Consider the following 19,998-nt stretch of genomic DNA (forward strand, 5'->3'; position numbering starts at 1 on the left):
GGGTGGGAGCTGGGTAAAGAAACTTGAAAGGCTGCATCCATAGGCCTTATTTGGGGACCCCTGATGTAAGCCATTATCATTAACAGAAATGTAAACCCTATACAGTTCAGTGAGACTGCAGCCTTACGTGAAGTTTCCTCTTGCTATTACTGCTTTAGCAATCGTGTCACTCTGATCACTAAAGCCTTCTAAATATAAAGCTAAATGAGAATGTTGTTACAATATAGATAAAGGGATTCCTTTTTTCCAAGTTTAGTTCCACAAGGCAAAAAAAGAGAAAACCAGACATTTAAATAATGCCTAGAGAGAATTGCATCAAAAGCAGGGGATTGTCACTCCCAAAGCACCATACTTGCATGCAGATCTGCTTTGCAGCATTTTACAAACATCTGGCTGGATACTGAAGTGGCTGCTTTAGAACTTATCTACAGAAAAGGAATTTTTTTCCAAGGATGTCAAAGCCATACAGAGCACAACCATAAACCCTAGCAGGAATAAGCTTATTGACAAAAAACACAATTTCACCCACATTCAGCTAGCTGCAAACAGACTGAGTTGTTTGCAGCTAGCTGAGTTGTCTCCTTCCCCATCTAACCCCCTGCAATTGTGTTTTTTTGTCAATTTATCTCTATGAATGATTTTATTTTTTCACCTTTCTCATTTTGTCTTATCTATACTTTAGAGGAAGACTGGCAAAGTCCACAATAATCTGTAACAGAAAAGATAACTGGCAAGGAATTCCCATTTATTGTACTGTGCTTCAACTTGAGTATTTGTGTGAGTGTGTACATCATCTCTTTATACACACACACACTGTCATCAGTTTTAATAGTTTTGTGCTTGAAACAGAAGAAGTTCTTATCTGTGAAATGTGCTATCCCCCACAATGGACCTATTTGTTTCTAAGATGTTAGCAGCACAGTTTTTTATTTTTTATTTTTTCCTTTCAATCAAGAATCCGTTATGTGCAGATATATAGTGTATGGCCTGTTTTCATGAGTAGGATTATTTCCACCAGCCTTGAAACCACCCACAGATGTTTGCCCTGGATGCAGAGGCGGCTCAAGCCGTTACACAAATTACGCTTTTGCATAGAGCGCACATCTCAAGGGGGGCGCTCTTGAGGAGCTCTTGAGGAGCTCTGAGGCTGAGCTGAGCTGGACGCCTCCACCACCATGCGCTTCCTGGTGGAGCTGCTCCTGCTGTTGATCGCCGTCTCCTGGGCAGCCCAGGTAAGGTCAGAGAGGGAACTGTGTGTGTATAAGTGTGCGTGGATATGTTGGGGAGGGTTGGGCGAAGGGATCCTGCCTTTGCCGCCTTCCTGACCCTGCCAGGGGACCCGGATGTGCTTGGGGCGAGGTGAGAAGGGCAGCCGTAGAGATTGGTGCCTTTTTGCCCAGCTGGGTTGCAATGTCTATGTATGTGTGCCTCTGTGAACTCCAGCGCCAAGGCCTTCCTCTCAATGGAGCCAGTGTTGCTTGCAAGCAGGGGTGCGCATGTGCGCGGAGGGTTGGCCTAAGGTGGGGCTCACCCCAAGGTGCCCCTTCTCCTGGTGGGTTCCCCGGCCCCTCTCCCTTCCTGGCTCCCGCGCTTGCCTTAGTCCACGCCCACCTCCGCATCTTGCAGGGCTGGACGTTGTAGTAGGTGCACTCCTGGATCTCCCACCTCCCCTGCTGGGAGTTTGTGACGCAAGGCTTCATTCTGGCCTTATCTGGCGTGCAGTCTTTAAAAGTTCCCTTTCAGAGTCAGCTTTCCTTCAGTGATGAAGGTTGAGCTTTGGATACTGAGTCACATTTGGGCCATTCCCTTTCATCAGGTCTCCTTCCATGTGTTTTACTCCCCATCCTGTGCATATGCAGTGACTTCCAGTCACCTGTGGACTTTATGGTGACTCCATGCATTTCCTAGGGCAGTGGTTCCCAACCTTTGGTCAATGGACCACCAGTGGTCTGGAAGAACTAAAATATAGTCTGCGGCCTCACTGTTACTACACAGTTGCAACGAGAGCAATTGGTCTTGCAAAACCCACTTATAGTGCTGAGGCTTATTAAATATGGGTTGTTGTAGGTTTTTTGGGCTATATGGCAATGTTCTAGAAGCATTCTCTCCTGACGTTTCTCCTGCATCTGTGGCAAGCATCCTCAGAGGTTGTGGGGTAGAGCTGAAGTATCTTCTGCAGAATACACTGCAAACACTGCACAGATTTGTGTAAATGGGTGGCATTCAGAAACCTTTCACTGTATTTTGAAGGCTTTCATGGCCGGAATCACTGGGTTGTTGTAGGTTTTTCAGGCTATATGGCTATGTTCTAAAAACATTCTCTCTCAGAACTCACAACCTCAGAGGATGCCTGCCACAGATGCAGGTGAAATGTCAGAAGAGAATGCTTCTAGAACATAGCCATATAGCTCGCAAAACTTACAACAACCCCGTGATTCCGGCCATGAAAGCCTTCAACAATACTTATTAAGTATGGTTTTCTGTGGTCAAGTAGATAGCTACTACTGGGTGGCATATGTTCTGTATCTGAAACTAGAGCTGATGTCCAATGCCATTTTCTGAATCAGCACTCCAAATAACCAAACTAAATCTAAAGTTGACCAAAAACCGATTTGTAACCCTTTTGGTACTAATGTTGGAGAGTGGTCCCTGGTCACAAAAGGCTGGGAAACACTGTGCCAGGGTTTTCTTGAAGGCAAGGAAGACTACGAGGCAATTGCGCCTCTGAAAGATAACCTACAGCATTTAAGGTTCCTCAACAGTCTCCCATTTGATCCTGCTTAGGTTCCAAAATCAGACACAACCTGCTGCCTTTCAGGTGTTTAAGCCATTCTTTGCATTTAACACCATAACTCTCTGAGTGGTGCTGATACGAGAGGTTTCCGGGTTTAGAGCAGAGCTTTCCAAATATTTCATGTCAGTGACATGCTTTTTAAACATGCATCATTTCGTGACACAGTAAGGTAGTTTTACTAGCAAATGGGGGGTTACACCAACCACATAGAGCCCTCCGTGATGCAGTGGGTTAAACCTTTATGCCGGCAGAACTGCTGACCAACAGCTTAGCAGTTCAAATCCTGAAAGTGGGGTGAGCTCCCGTCTCAGCTCTAGTTCCCCATGCAGGAACATGAGAGGAGCCTCCCACAAGGATGCTAAAACATCAAATATCCAGGCATCCCCTGGGCAATGTCCTTGCAGATAGCCAATTTCCTCACACAACAACCAAATTTGCAGTTTCCTACTCGCTCCTGACATGAAAAAACAAACAAACAAAAAACCAACCACATCTAAGGGATACGGAAACAGACATAAATTGTAATCACAAAATGTCTAGGGATGTAACATTTCTCATGAAAAACTTTTCACTTATATTTTTAAAAATATATGATTTATTTCTTATTTCACATAGACTCAGATGTTTTTAGTTACATTCACACAACGCACAAGTATGTCATGACATGGTTTGGAAAGCACTGGTTTAGGGTGTGGATATTGGTGCGCTTTATATTTAAGTTCCAACTTGCAGCTTTAGATAACTGACTTCTTCAGTGTTGCCAATATGGGTTGCCACAAGCCAGGATGTCTGAGCAAATGATTTGAGGTCTGTGTTGAAGATTTCCAGAAGCTGGTGTAATCATATAAGTGGATCCATGAGTAAGAGCTGAGAAAGTTGGTGGATGTTGTTTGCATCGTTTGTTTATGTTTTTGGTTCATTGTTAGCAGAGCCGGTATGCAAATTACGCTTTTGCGTACCGGCTTTATGTTTTTGGTTCATTGTTAGCTCAAGCCGGTACGCAAAGCACATACCCAGGGGCCGATGGAGCACAGGGCCTCTTCTCCTGTATGAAGAGGGGCAGCATTGCAAGCGCCTCTCCAGGCAGCTGTGCCAGCACCTCTCTCAGGGTGGCAAGGATGCTTCTTCACGAACGGAAGCGACTGAAGGTACTGCAAATCTAAATTATTGTACATGCTTCCCCCAAACCCCTCCAGTATTTTGTGTTGGAAGTCCTATATGGCAAGTTCGGTTATTGGTGGAGCTGAGAATGCTCTTTGGTGACTGGTGAATAGCAATACACAATACACAATAGCAATTCCCAAGTGTCAGGGTCTATTTTCCCCAAATCCCTCCAGTATTTTGTGTTGGAACTACATCAACGCTGACAAAGAAACAACAAAAATACTGTTTACTCACAAGCATCTAGAAATTACATATATTAGAAACCAACTTTCTCATTTTTTCAAGATCACCATATTATTATTATTATTATTATTATTATCTTTATTTGTACCCCGCTAGCATCTCCCGAAGGACTCGATGCGGCTTACAAAGGCCAAGGCCTAAATAAAACAACAACATAACAATACACACAGCATTATAAAGCAAATCAAAACAATAAGCAATAACAGTAAACAATAGAAACAGTACACCATGACACAATAAAACTAGGGCCGAGCCAAATGTAATGGGTACAGATTAAAAGTGCTGGGTATGACAGATGGAACATAAGATTTTAGGGTAAGTGCAATGTGCGGACAATCTAAATCTCTGATAAAGTGCTTCTGGGACATATTGCTGGAGTTTCCTATTCTGGAAAGGCACACCGGAACAGCCAGGTCTTCAAACTCTTCCTGAAGACTGCCAGTGTAGGGGCTTGTCTGATGTCCTTGGGGAGGGTGTTCCAAAGTCAGGGGGCCACCACAGAAAAGGCCCTGTCCCTCGTCCCCACCAGACGCGCCATACTGGATCACAGCAACGCATGGCAGGGGACGGCTAGTGTTTGTGTGTGTGTGTATGGATGGCATGGGCCAACTTTGGCCTTCCATTTGACCATGCCTATATATATATATATATATATATATATAGTTATTGGTTTTGTGGGGGCGGGCACCAAAATACTGTTTAATGTATTGTCGAAGGCTTTCATGGCTGGAATCACTCAGTTCTTGTGGGTTTTTTCGGGCTATATGGCCATGTTCTAGAGGCATTTCTCCTGACGTTTCACCTGCATCTATGGCAGGCTTCCTCAGAGGTGACCTCACCTCTGAGGAAGCTTGCCATAGATGCAGGCGAAACGTCAGGAGAAATGCCTCTAGAACATGGCCATATAGCCCGAAAAAACCCACAAGAACTGAGAAAATACTGTTTGCTTACCATTGAAAATTACCTAGGGCTGCCTCTGCCTGGATGCCTGGGACTTTTCCATCCCTTTGCCTTATGGATGTAGTAAGAGTACTACAACAGCTTTGCTTTCACTATGCCGTAGTCAAGAACATAAGACCCACCTTGCTGGATGAGACCAAAGACTTTGCTATTTCAGCATTCTTTTATCTTGAAAAGTCCAAGGGCAGGAAGCAGGCATGTAGCAAGGGGGGGGGGGGGGGCTTGGGGGCTTCAGCCCCCCCCCCCCCGAAATTCTCAGGGTGGTCTGCGAGAAGGTCTCACTGGTACATTATTTAAACTGTTATGTTTATTCATATCATGATCTGATCACCATGCTCAATATATCCCATATGCATGGGGGTATTGGGGTAACGATATAAAAGGTTTGCTAGGGTAGACACTCTTTCACTCAGACTCAGACCCCCCCCCCCCCCCCGAAACAAACTCAGCCTCCCCTCAAATCGAAATCCTGGCTACGGGCCTGGCAGGAAGTAAATGAAAGAAAATTCTCCTACCTATGTCCCCCAACAATTAGAATACATAGGCATCTTCTGTAACGAAAGGTAATATGGAGCCATAGTGACTCATACCAGTTACTAGCATTATCCTTCATCTGTCTGTTAGGTTATATGCCATGAATCCTTCTTGTCCAGGTTTCTACAGCCAACTATAGTCCTGGAATTCACCAGCAGATTCCCAGCTTGTTGCCATAAAGTGACAATTCCTTATGTTAATTTTAAATTATTAATTTGCCAGTTAAGTTTAAACGTTAAGTAATGTTTTTCTCCAAACTGCATCATTCCGAAGACGTATAGAAGTGACTTACTCATGATTTTTAAACATGCATCCACACACTTATCTCTTTGCACCCATCCTGTTCCTTGACAAACCAAAGTAGTATTTGAAAATCTTCTATGGAGAGCAAGGAAACCCATGTCCACTGGACAGCATGGGGAGAGAGGAATAAATCCAAATGGAGATAGACTCTAATGAATGGCTGGAAGTTTGGTAAATTGTGGCCATGGGATTTTTTTTTTCTCATCCCCTTTTAGTCTTTTGAACAGAGCCATTTTTCTCTGATTTCTTTTGTGATTTGTTCATAATGAATCACACTGTCTCCGGTGAAATTAAAGCTTTTGTTCTCACTTTCTTGCAAATGCAGTTTGGTAGCCAAATGGAGATTATTCTATTTAATGTATTGTTGAAGGCTTTCATGGCCGGAATCACTGGGTTTTTGTAGGTTTTTCGGATTCTATGGCCATGTTCTAAAAGCATTATCTTCTGATGTTTCGCCTGTATCGATGGCAGGCATCCTCAGAGGTTGTGAGGTTGTGACCTCACAACCTCTGAGGATGCCTGCCATAGATGCAGGAGAAATGTCAGGAGAGAATGCTTTTAGAACATGGCCATACAGCCCGAAAAACCTACAACAACCATTATCTCATTTATTTTTTGCCACTGTCCTGTAGGCTAGGCGTAGGGTCAGCTCTGGTTTGTACTTGGATGGAAGACCACCAACAAATACCAGGTCCTGCAAATTATATCTCAGAGGGAGAGAAAACCACCCCAAGTCTCCCTTGTCTAAGAAAACCCTATGAAGTTCATGGGGTCACCATAAGTTGGCAGGTGACTTGAAAACACATATAGAGAGGCTGCTAGCCCAGGGTCACCCAACAAACTTCCTATGGACTTCAGTTGACAGGGAACAAAGGGGTGTCACCCAGGATTCTGAACCTAATGCTCACCCTTGGCTGAATTCCCTTGCCCAAATTAGGGTGCACATTAGATTTGCATCATACAGTAATCTTAGTGCTGAGCCAAAGCAAAAGGGGAAGCTGCTTCAGGAGCTACACCTGGAGCTCCAATTTGAGGGACACCACCTCAAATTTAATGACCATATCTCAATGCAATGTGATCCTGATATTTATAGTTTGGTGAGGCATCAGCATTCTTTGGGAGAAGACTCAAACCTTGTAAAAGTACATCCCCAGGATCACATAGCATTGAGCCAGGGCAGTTAAAGTGGATTCATTCTACAGCATAGATACACCCCAAAGTTTTCTTTTCCATTGTTGGAAGCTTTGGTGTTTTAACACTTGCTTTTAAAGAAGGAATTCTAAGCAGGCAGCAACTGTAATGGGCAAATGACAAAGAGTGCGCTTTTTGCGCATTATATTTGGCAGCAAATGCTGTTTTGAGTTTCAGGGTTTTGAAAATTGAGGTGCATGTTAGATTTGATGGTGCATTTGACTTGAGTCAATACAGGGATCCCACATTGCAGTGAGGAAGGAAGTCAGAGTTACAGATCTGCAAAGAATAAAGGACCATTTTAGCAAACTATCTATGGGGTGGTTTTAATTAAAATTTGAAACATACTCATGGATTCCAAATACTGCCCATATGTCTATTGCCCATTTCCTTTCTGGAATGGAAGCGGTTGCTGCATCCCACACATTTGATGCTATGTTCTGCTGGACTAGAATTTGAAAGACAGCTATTTATTTGGCTGGGCTGGTTTGAGCCATCTGCTCTCACCAGTAGAAGCTTTTGAATGTGTGCACTTGAGAAAAGGGAGATCAGCATTGCCCTTCATGCCACATTGTGAAAAATGTGCTTCTTTTTTTCAATTTTGACATCTGGCGTTTAATCAGTTGTAATTTTAATAAATGCAGCAGAGCACCAGACTCAACTCCCTCTCCTTTTCTCCCCACAACGTCCCATGCCAAGAAGACAAAGTCTCAGTGATTCCCTCAGATCACCTGCTTTGGCGCTTTCCTACTTTGCATCATCCTTCCTGAATTATATGGGGTTGTCATGTTCTGCTAAAAAAAGATTTGGCAGATCTTTGCTGGACTCTTACATTTTTTTATCAGTCTAAGTGAAGGTCACTAGTGCAGCTATTTTAATCGTATTGTAACATTGTCCTGCTTTTGTGCAAACTTCTAAAAGTTGATTTTTTAGAAAAAGGGTGGGAGGTAATTCCAAACCACTATGTTAAACTCTGGTGCCTAGAGTTAGGGTTTTTCTCCTTAGTGCAGAGTGACACAGCAACCAGCCGTACTATTCACCGAGTGGACACTGGCAATGGGTTTGAGAGCCAGAATATATTTCTCCTCAAAGTCTACTGAAGTTGACTTGTCTCTTTCTAGAATCGTTCCTATCACAGTCATGGTCTTGACTATGACATGACAACTGTTCTATTCTAGTAAACACAATAGTTTACTATTCTAGTAAACATACATAGTCCCTGTAGCCTTGGATGGTTTTCTTTCTGGCATGCTTTGCAAGGAAATAGGAAATACTATGATAAACTGTGTAGTTTTGAAGAGTTTTGGAGCATAAATTATCTCATTCTGTTTAGAGGAGAGAGAGAGAGAGACCCAGAGACACAAAAAGAAGAGAAATAATTTAACGTATGAACAATTTGGCCCTTTTTGGTTTTTCTTGAGATTGAATGAAAGATTGTCTCATTTGATCATTTACAGAATGAAACAAAAAGTTGTAACTCCTGGAAAAGGGTTTCTAAACCTTTGAGAAGTAACTGTTCTGACAGTAAATACAAAAAGGGTTTTATAGTTCTTGGTTGCCTTTTGTTTCAGAATAACCAGTTATAGCTTAGTGACAGATGTCTTTCTCAAGAAGATTAGATGGGCAATGGGTCCTAAGTGCCCTGTAACCTTGCAGCTTGTTGGAAAACATGTGAGATATGTATCACAGGAAGCAGAGTAAACTGTTCTTTTGACAAGTCCAGCCTCTACTTTTGTGCCTTTTTTGATATTTTTATTCCAAGGATAAATCATGAATGTGCTAAATTGTTTGTTCTTTGTAAAGGAATTAAAACATTCACTCTTTCTCACTTGTTTTCTGCTGTCCTCGAGGATAGAACTGGATTTTCATGGTTTTCAGTTACAAGATTGACTTTTAGAAGAGCCTTTATGACAATGAGGATGATTCAGCAGTGGGACTAGTTGCCTAGAGAACTACTGGGGCCTCCTTTGGATGTCTTCAGAAAGAATCTGGACAGCTCCTTAGTGCTGGGGATCCTGCATTGAGTAGAATGGAGTTAGATTTCATGGTCCATAAGGCCTCTTCCCACTCCATGACTCTTTGAAAAATCTTAACTTTTAAAATTTGCAGTGAAATCCCAATTGATTGCAATGTTAAATGTAGGCCTCAACATCACATGAATTTGGGAAAGGCCCTTTCAGTATTTAGGTTACTAATCTTGATCTAGGAGCAGTCAGATACTGGGCTTCTTTGCACGAAGTCCACTTTTAAAAAGGTGTTATCAGAGTGGTCCATTGGAAGATGTCCCCTACTCCCCTACAGTGAAGGGCTAACTGTATTTTGCAAATACTTTTTTCAAGGAAATGTTTGTACCTATCTTTATATATATATATATATATATATATATATATATGTTTATATGATATTAATATATATTCCTAGCCCGCCTTCAAATACTATGTATTCTTATCTCTCTACCTCCTCTCTTTTATATCTATCTTTGAATAATCCAATAATGTTTTTATACATGTAAAATGTTCTACTTCTGTTTTCCTTGATTCATGATTCAGAATCTCATCATCAATAAGGTTAATTGTTTTCTGGGTGGAGTGTGCACATGGCTCTTTATATTTCTGCTGTTAAGGCAAGTGGTTGTCAGGCTTTTGGAATTAATGCTAGTAGATCAGGTTTGTCTAAAGAGCTTTCCGAGGCAGGAATAACTTTACTGGTCTGTTGAGCAGTGTGTATGTAATATCCTGAAAATGCTAGTTCTGCATTTCCCTCATGCAGAAACTAGTTTCACCTCAATCTCTTAACCTTCTGAAGATTATAAATTGATAAACTGCTCCAGGTTTTATGAAGGTGCACTCCAGACATTAAAAGACTGATACCTTTAACTAACTGATGTTCCAAGAAGAATATCTCCATGAAATGTGCTTTTTATTATTATCTGAGTTGCTATAGTTAGATGACATTTAGTGCAAATACTAGAGCACCTCCTTGGGATTTATAGTCTGAAGTACATTTACTGAAAGATGTGTTTTGTGGAAGATAAGTTTCAGATTACTTCAGATCACGTTGTACACACTGCTGACATTGTGAGCACAGACAACTCTTACCACCTGGAATTTAACGTAAGGGTCCAGTAAAACAAAAGTAATTATTTTGGATCCTTGTATAAGAAGCTCTTCATATCACAAATACAGTATTCCCATTACTTTGAGCAATTTGTTTTTCATGCTCCCTGTCTATGTTAAAAGAGCGTATTTCCAGTCCAGTATATGTTTTGACAGTTACTGCAGGAAATTTCCTTGTTTGGACAAAAAAAGAGAGAATAAGAGTTGGCCAAAATAGCTCAATGTATTAAATGCAAGAGACTTCCTGAGGAACTACAGGCAGTCCCCGAGTTACAAACATCTGACTTAAAATGACACCCAGTTAAGACAGGGGTGAGACAACAAAGTGAGAGAAATCTACCTTTAGGAAGGAAAGTTCATTCATGGAAGAGTTGTTATTTAGGCCGGGACATGGTACCGAGACAGCCTTGGTCGCCTTAGTGGATGATCTTTGCCGGGAACTGGACAGGGGGAGTGTGTCCCTGTTGGTTCTGCTGGACTTCTCTTCGGCCTTCGATACCGTCGACCACGGTATCCTTCTGGGACGCCTCGCGGGAATGGGTCTTGGGGGTACTGCTTTGCAGTGGCTCCGGTCCTTCCTTGAGGGTTGCTCCCAGAAGGTGTCACTAGGGGACTCCTGCTCGACTCCTTGGCCATTGCACTGTGGAGTCCCGCAGGGTTCAGTACTGTCCCCTATGTTGTTTAACATATACATGAAGCCGTTGGGAGAGATCATCCGGAGTTTTGGGGTGCAGTGTCATCTGTACGCAGATGATGTCCAACTCTCTCACTCCTTTCCACCTGCTACTAAGGAGGCTGTTCAGGTCCTTAACCGGTGCTTGGCCGCTGTAACGGACTGGATGAGGGACAACAGATTGAAACTAAATCCAGACAAGACAGAGGTACACCTGGTCAGTCGTAAGGCCAAACAGGGTATGGGGTTACAGCCTGTGCTGGACGGGGTCACACTCCCTGTACAGAAGTTGATAATAAATTGTATGATTTTAACTGTATTTGTGTTTAGATTGGCTGCAGTAATGCTGGAGCGGCCTAAGTCAGAGGAGTCCTCCATGTGCGTTGCCATGGAGACCGATGCTGGAGAGAGGGAAGTGGGAGGAGCTTAGAGGGGAGAGTTTGAACAAACGACAGTTAAAAATCAGTTAGGGTTTAGGTTTAGGGGAGTGAGCTGTCAGGAGTTAGGTTCAGAGGAGTGAGGAGTTAGGAGTTGGGAGAGAAGGAAAGGAAAGGTGGGAGAGAAGGAAAGGAAAGAAAACAGTGTGCTGTTTTCCCCCGAGTATTACAGGTTCCACACATATGTGTCAGTTACAACTCTTTTTTTCGCCCCTCCCCTCCATTTCCACAGTTGACATTTCACCTCTCTTGCCTTAGGTTTGTTTCTTTGGAAAGCAATACCTGTCGCAAGGTGGGGCATTCGCAACAGTTAGTTGCAAACCCCCGTTAGGTAATCTTGATTGTGTCTGATGGAAACCTCTTGGGTAAACAGCATCTTGTGTACAGGGCCACTTGCTCAAGAGGCCAAATGTTACATTACCCTTTTGCACATGGGGTGTTTTGGAAATTTAACAAAAAAACAACCTTATCAGATAATGTTAGGTCAACCCACAGATTGAGTCAATACTGAAAAACTATTCTGATTTCTGGGTTGTTGGGAGCTTTCTGGGCTGTATGGCCATGTTCCAGAAGCATTCTCTCCTGACATTTCGCCCACATCTATGTGACAACTTCACAACCTCTGAAGATACCTGCCATAGATGTGGGTGAGACGTCAGGAGATAATGCTTCTGGAACGTGGCCATACAGCCCAGAAAACTCCCAGCAACCCAGTGATTCCAGCCATGAAAGCCTTCAACAACCCAGATTCTGATTGTGAAGCAAAACTTTGAGGCTTTGAAAAGCTGGGTTTGGCTATCGGAAGTTTCTCAGGCTAGTGCAGCCGAATGGTGAAACATAGCTGGAATTCTTTTAGTCTAAGGAGAGGCTAAAGAATAGTTTACTTAGTATTTGATCTAGGGAGGATCAACTAAGGGAAACATCCCTGTATGGAAACTTTGTCTGAAACAAGTGCTCTACGTCAGAAAGATACTGTGTTACTTGAAAGAATGAACTGTTAAAGTTACAAGTATTATTCCAAGTGCAACAAGGAAAAGTTACGTCTTGCAACCACACGCTGTGTACTTAATAAATTGTTAACTTTTATTTGAAGATTGCCTCAGCTCCGTCTATTCTGTGTACAAAGTGCAATTTCTCACAATATTACAACTTACCTCACGTGGTGGCAGAAACGTAGGGAAAAGTAACCAAATAAATCTACATTCTTCTCTCCAGTCACGCTACAGTATATACAGTGTAATTACTACTAAGTTATTACTTTCTTAATAAAGGAGGAGGTGCAATTGAACAGCCTCCCTTCTAACTTGATGGTAAATTTGGTTCCTAATCGGCAACCTCCATTGCAAATCGGCTAAGTCTTTTTAAAATTGGGAACTGGGGGAAAATCTCCTGAATACTGGTTCCTTTCAAATTGGTGGCAACAATAAATCATCCCTTAGCTCCCCTGCTTCTTTTCACTCCCCCTAAAGGTGCAGGTTTGAAGTCTGGGAGTTCTCCTAGACTCATCGCTGAGCCTGGAGCCCCAGGTCTCGGCGGTGGTCATGGGAGCTTTTGCACAACTAAAACTTGTGCGCCAGCTGCGCCCGTACCTTGGGAAGTCTGACTTGGCCACGGTAGTCAACGCTTTGGTTACATCCCGCTTAGATTACTGCAACGCTCTCTACGTAGGGTTGCCTCTGAAGACTGCCCGGAAGCTGCAGCAAGTCCAACGCTCAGCAGCCAGACTACTAACGGGTGCTGGGTACAGGGAGCACACCACTCCACTATTACACCAGCTCCACTGGCTGCCGATTAGCTTCCGAGCACAATTCAAAGTGCTGGTGTTAACCTATAAAGCTCTAAACGACTCCGGCCCTGTTTACCTCTCCGAATGTATTCTCCCCTATGAACCATCGAGACTATTAAGATCGTCTGGAGAGGCCCTGCTCTCGGTCCCACCGGCCTCACAAGCGCGTCTGGTAGGGACGAGGGACAGGGCCTTCTCGGTGGTGGTCCTGCGACTCTGGAACTCTCTCCCACCGGAGGTGAGAACCACCCCTTTTATCCTGACATTTAGGAAACAGGTGAAGATGTGGTTATGAAGACAGGCTTTCGATGAATGAGACAACACCCTAAGATTTGGATGGAAGATGAGGTATAATCGATTTTAGTATGACGACTGACCACTGTAGTTAAATATATTTGTTGTTTTAATATGTTATTGTAATATGAACTATGATGTTTTACCAGTTGTATGTGTTTTTATGGTTGGAAACCGGTCTGAGTCCCTCAAAGAGGTGAGAAGGTCGGTATATAAAACTTTGAAATAAATAAATAAATAAATAAATAATCATGGGGAAATGGGGTGTCAACAGAGGTTTTCTCACCAATCCTTGTTTCCACAACATGCCAATTTTTTTTTTTCAAAATCAAATTATCACAGGGACAGAATATGAGGTGAAATCTTCTGAACAGGGACACAGACAGCAAAACAAACACCATAGGGGTGTTTACTCTCCCCTATGTTACCCAAAACCTGTCTGGAGTTACACTTTAAAAATGACCTTGTTCTGACTTACCAACAAATTCAAGTTAAGAACAAACCTACAGAACCAATCTTGTTTGTAACTTGGGGACTACCTGTAGTCTTTTCTTGCCAGCTTATTGTAGATGCATCCACATTGGTTTGGTCTGGCCAAATGATGATGGCTTGCACTGGCTATATTTGAGTCCAGATCAAATCATGTGTGGAGCTACAGGTTTGGTTTCATTTTCCATCTATTCAGAAGTTTCATTGTTGTGATGCAGTGGCCCCTGGAGGTCAGATGATGGCACTGGCTTTTCAGTTCACTATAATTACAGTATAACTTCAGACCATAGCCTTCAAGCTCTCGTGTCCTGTTCTAGCCTTTTGGCTACTAGTAGACCCTGTTTGGCTAGTGCTGCTGTCACTATTAAGCACTGTTTTTGATTTATCGACTCACAATAGTGAAGTAGACCTCCACTTAAGGTCCCTCACTCCATCAAAATTTAGTGAAATAGAACTCCAAACCCTGCCCCTAGATCAGCCCATCCATCAAAATTTAGTCAAATACAGCCCCTAATCTTGCCCCCAGACCAGCCCACACCATTAAAATCTAGCCAATTAGAGCTCCTAACCTTTTCCCTAGACCAGTCACGACCATTCAAATTTAGTCAAATAGAGCCCCAAACCCTGCCCCTAGCCCAGCCCACTTTATTAAAATTTAGCCAATTAGAGTCCCAATCCCTGTCCTTATCCCAGTCATCCCCATCAGAATCCAATCAAATAGAGCCCCAAACCCTGCCCCTAGACCAGCCCTCCCTGGTCCCTAGAGTTTCCACCAGTCTGTCCATATAGGAACCTGCTCTTGAGAGTTCCCTGTGGATAACGCCTTTCACCCAATTGAATGCTGACAGCTGACTGCCTACCCCTCTAAGCCCATTGGATGATGTCCCTGTGGGAGGCTTGTCCCGGGAGCAGGGGTCCACTATTGAAGTAGTGCTGGGGAGATGAAGATGCTTTCGCAAATGCCATTCCAGGGAGAAGCACAACAGAACAACTGCGATCCTGAGGCGAGATAGGTTGGAGTGCCACCATGACAGTCCCCTCGGGCTCAAGGTCCTTTTGCTAAATGCTAGGTCCGTAAATGGTAAAACAGCGACCATCCAGTATTTGATCCTGGATGAACAAGTGGACCTAGCATGCATCACTGAGATCTGGTAGGATAAGCTGGGGGGGGGGGGGTCAACCTCACCATGCTCTTTCCTCCAGGTTTCGGGGTGCATCAGTAGGCCAGACCCGCGGGGCGGGGAGGAAGAGTTGCAGTGGTCTTTCGTGAGTCCATCTCTCTGGTCAGGTGCCCCTTGACACAATGTTCTGGGTTCGAGAGTGTTCACTTGAAAGTGGGTAACCAGGACAGCTTGGGGATTCTGCTGGTGTACCGTCCACTCCGCTGCACAGCAGTCTCCCTGCCTGAGCTCGCGGACGTGGTCTCTGACTTGGCATTCGAGTCCCAGCGGCTAATAGTGCTGGGGGACTTCAATGTCCACGCAGAGTCCACTCTGTCCGATGTGGCTCAGGACTTCATGGTTGCCAAGTGGTATCAGGTCCCACTCATGTAGGTGGTCACACTCTGGATCTGGTTTTTATTGCGGACGGGGTTAATGTCAGTGTGGAAGAGCTAAAAATTCTTCCATTGTCATGGACCAACCATAACCTGATCAGCCTTAGGCTTATCGCAATCTCGAACCTCTGCAGGGGTGGTGGACCCATTAAGAATGTCCGCCCCAGGAGGCTTATGGATCGAGAAGGAATACTGATGTCTCTTGGGGATTTTCCTACCACGGTGGCTGACGGTTCTGTCGAAGCCCTGGTTGACTTCTATAACCAGGAGGTAGCCAAGGCGGTGGACACGCTCACCCCCGAATGTCCCCTCTCACTATGCAGAGTCAATCCAGCCCCCCAGTTTACTTGGGAGCTGGCAGCAATGAAGCAGGCGAGATGGAGGCTAGAGTGCCACTGGTGGAAAACTCGAAAGGCAGCTGACCAAACACGGGCTAGAGCCTCTCTTAAGGCCTACTCCGTGGCAATAAAGGCAGCCAGAAAGACTTTCTCGACTGCCCGCATTGCGTCTGCATCTAATAGACCTGCAGAGTTGTTTCAGGTGGTTAAGGAGCTCCTTCACCCCCACCAGGGTGGGGAGAACCTTGACCACCTGGCAACTCGATGTGGCGAGTTCGCACATCATTATGCAGATAAAGTCGCTCAACTGTGTTCCGAATTAGACGCCGGTTTTGATGCAGTGTCCATGGATGTAACCGAGGTACCTGTCTGTCCGGTTTTGAAGGATTCGTTTCAACCTGTTCAGCCTGATGACGTGGACAGGATTCTTGGAGAAGTGAGAGCAACCACCTATACCCTGGACCCTTGCCCTTCCTGGCTAATCAAGCTTGCTGGTGGGGGATTGACCGAGGGGATCTCAAAGATTATAAATGCCTCATTGGAACAGGGACATATTCCATCTAGCTTGAAAAGTGCAATTGTGAGACCGTTACTCAAAAAGGCGTCCCTAGATTCCTCGGTCCTAAATAACTACCGGCCAATTTCTAACCTCCCTTGGACAAGGTTCTAGAGCGGGTGGTTGCCTCCCAACTCCAGGGATACCTGGATGACACCGACTATCTAGATCCATCACAGTCTGGTTTTAGATCTGGCCATGGTGCTGAGATGGCTTTGGTCGCCTTGGTGGATGACCTCCGAAGAGAGCTTGACAGGGGGAGTGTGTCCCTGTTGGTTCTCTTGGATATCTCAGTGGCTTTCGATACCATTGACCATTGTATCCTTCTGGGGCGGCTCTCCGGAATGGGTATTGGGGGCATTGCTCTGCAGTGGCTCCGCTCCTTCCTGGAGGGTCGCTCCCAGTTGGTGAAGCTGGGGGATACCTGCTCGGATCCGTGGCCTTTGACCTGTGGGGTCCTGCAAGGTTCCATTCTATCCCCCATGCTTTTCAATATCTACATGAAACCGCTGGGTGAGGTTTTCCGGAGTTTTGGAGTTGGGTGCCATCTGTACACAGATGACACCCAACTCTACTACTCATTTCCACCAAATTCCAAGGAAGCCTCCCAGACCCTGAACCAGGGTCTGACGGCTGTGATGGACTGGATGAGGGCTAACAGGTTGAAGCTTAATCCAGACAAGACAGAGGTCCTCTGGTCAGTCGTGGGACCAACCGGGGTTTTGGGTGGCAACCTGTGCTCGACGGGGTTACAATCCCCCTGAAGACACAGGTCCGTAGCATGGGGGTCCTCCTGGACTCAACGCTGTCGCTTGATGCTCAGGTGTCAGCAGTGGCTGGGAGGGCCTTTGCACAACTCAAACTTGTGCGCCAGCTGCGACCATACCTCGTGAAGTCTGACTTGGCCAGGGTGGTCCATGCCTTGGTTACATCCAAATTGGACTATTGCAATGCGCTCTACGTGGGGCTGCCCTTGAAGATGGCCTGGAAGTTTCATCTGGTACAGCAGGCGGCAGCCGGGTTCCTTACTGGAGCAAACTATAGGGAACATACAACACCTCTATTAAAACAGCTTCATTGGCTGCCGATAAGTTGCTGAGCCAAATTCAAGGTGCAGGTCATGACCTATAAAGCCCTAAACAGTTCGGGCCCCACCTATCTCTGCAATTGCATCTCCTTCTATGAACCGGCGCAAGCTCTAAGATCTTCTGGGGAGGCTCTCCTCTTGGTCCCACTACCGTCTCAAGCGTGGTTGGTGGGGACGAGAGAGAGGGCCTTCTCAGTGGTGGCCCCCTGTCTCTGGAATGCCCTTCCAAAGGAAATAAGACAGTTACAAGCTGGATAGATGCGGGGAATGCCGTGGATGTAGTGTATCTGGATTTCAGTAAGGCTTTCGACAAGGTCCCCATGACCTTCTGGCAAACAAACTAGTCCAATGTGGGCTAGGCAAAACTACGGTGAGGTGGATCTGTAATTGGTTAAATAGACGAACCCAGAGGGTGCTCACCAATACTTCCTCTTCATCCTGGAAAGAAGTGATGAGTGGAGTGCCGCAGGGTTCCATCCTGGGCCCGGTCCTGTTCAACATCTTTATTAATGACTTAGATGAAGGGTTAGAAGGCATGATAATCAAGTTTGCAGATGACACCAAATTGGGAGGGATAGCCAATACTCCAGAGAACAGGAGCAGGATTCAAAACGATCTTGACAGATTAGAGAGAGAGGGGCCAAAACTAACAAAATGAAGTTTAACAGTGACAAATGCAAGATACTCCACTTTGGCAGGAAAAACGAAATGCAAAGATACAGAATGGGGGACGCCTGACTCGAGAGCAGTACATGTGAAAAAGATCTTGGAGTCCTTGTGATCAGCAAGTTAAACATGAGCCAACAATGTGATGTGGCAGCAAAAAAAGCCAATGGCATTTTGGCCTACATCAATAGGAGCATAGTGTCTAGATCTAGGGAAGTAATGCTACCCCTCTATTCTGCCTTGGTTAGACCACACCTCGAATATTGTGTCCAATTCTGAAGAGAGATATTGACAAACTGGCATGTGTTCAGAGGAGGGCGACTAAAACGGTCAAGGGTCTGGAGAACAAGCCCTATGAAGAGCTGCTTAAAGAGCTGGGCATGTTTAGCCTGAAGAAGAGAAGGCTGAGAGGAGACATGATAGCCATGTATAAATATGTGAGAGGAAGTCACAGGGATGAGGGAGCAAGCTTGTTTTCTGCTTCCCTGGAGACTAGGACACGGAACAATGGCTTCAAATTACAAGAAAGGAGATTCCATCTGAAAATTAGGAAGAACTTCCTGACTGTGAGAGCGGTTCAGCAGTGGAATGCTCTGCCCCGGAGTGTGGTGGAGGCTTTTAAACAGAGGCTGGATGGCTATCTGTCCGGGGTGCTTTGAATGCAATATTCCTGCTTTTTGGCAGGGGGTTGGACTGGATGGCCCATGAGGTCTCTTCCAACTCTATGATTCTTTGATTCTATCCCTCACCTCCTTTCGTAAGAGCTTGAAGACCTGGTAGTTTCAACAAGCCTTTGAAAATGAGTTCTAACTCAGTCCCACACATTGTCTAATACGGCCTTATTCTTCCTACCAGTTACCCAGATTCTTTCCTCTAATCGGCCCCGGAATGAACAGCCATGGACCCGTACCTAATACTGTTGTTGCCTGCCATGGCATTGTACTTGATTCCCGGGGCCCTTAGAGTTTTTGGGCTTGCACAAATCTTGGCCTGGCCTTTTAAATTTTTAATTGCCTTGAACAGGTAGGGTTGCTTTTGATACATGTGTGTTATGGCGACAATTTTTATGTTTATATTTTGTTTGTTGATCTTATGGTTATGTTGTTTTTATTCTGTATGTTTTGTGATATTACTTGGGAACCGCTCTGAGTCCCCTCGGGGAGATGGAGCGGTATATAAATAAAGTTTTATTTTATATCATTATTTTATTATTCTAGAACTTGGATTGTGTGCTGTTTTGAACTGAGCCCTCAACAGGCTTCAGAATGTGACTCGGACACCAAAAGATACCCAGCAAGATGATGGAAATCTTGCTTAGTCACCAAGAACTAAGACGGCATTGGTTTAGTAACTAAGACTAGGAAACGTCAAAGATTAAGTGAACCACACAAACTATTAAAGCTCTGATTCCTTAACAATGTTCTCTAATGCAAGCAAACAATTCATGGTTGATGGGCGAGAGACTAAGATTGGATCTACACTGCCAAACCATGCAGTTTAGAACGTAACCTCACTGTGTTGATCTGGGTTATATGAGACTGCATTGCTATATAAACCGGTTCAGCGCAGTTAAGATGCATTCTGGAACTGCATTATCAGATTAGCCAAGGGCCAGGTTTCTATGTAGATCTCTCTCTACAAAATACAACTTAAATTTGCTTCCAGTTAGTACAAGGTATAAAAATACCTGGGATTTGTAAATAATTCTGTTTCATAAGTATGGCAACAAGAATTTTGATATACACATCAGGAAGGGTAATATGTGGTTAAAGGTAATGATGCACTGGATGTTATATTAGATACTTGAAAAGC

General features: G+C 44.5%; 1 protein-coding gene across 19 annotated transcripts in view; it reads left to right on the forward strand.

Annotated features, from left to right (window-relative positions):
* CLIP1 (CAP-Gly domain containing linker protein 1) overlaps window positions 1-19,998 on the forward strand; it is a 172,636-nt gene that overhangs the window by 25,282 nt on the left and 127,356 nt on the right. The window lies entirely within an intron of this gene.

The sequence above is a fragment of the Anolis sagrei genome, chromosome X, assembly GCF_037176765.1.
Source record: "Anolis sagrei isolate rAnoSag1 chromosome X, rAnoSag1.mat, whole genome shotgun sequence".
Lineage (NCBI taxonomy): Eukaryota > Metazoa > Chordata > Lepidosauria > Squamata > Dactyloidae > Anolis > Anolis sagrei.